Raw genomic sequence first — 281 nt, forward strand, 5'->3', positions numbered from 1 at the left:
AAAAGAGTAACTTTTTTGCGTTGAAGATGTCGGAATTTATTCCAAAAAAGCAACATTTGCGAGAAGTTTTACTCCATTACTTTATTTTAAAGAAAAGTGCTGCAGAATCGCATCGTTTGCTCGTAGATGTTTACGGTGAGCATGCTCCATCGGAAACCAGCTGTAAAGAATTCGGTTTCGGCGATTCAACAGTGGTGATTTTGACGTGCGTGACAAAGAACGCGAAGGTGCACCGAAAAAATTTGAAGATGCAGAATTGCAAGCATTACTCGAAGAAGATT

Source organism: Trachymyrmex cornetzi, unplaced genomic scaffold (genome assembly GCF_001594075.2).
Source record: "Trachymyrmex cornetzi isolate Tcor2-1 unplaced genomic scaffold, Tcor1.1 scaffold239, whole genome shotgun sequence".
NCBI lineage: Eukaryota > Metazoa > Arthropoda > Insecta > Hymenoptera > Formicidae > Trachymyrmex > Trachymyrmex cornetzi.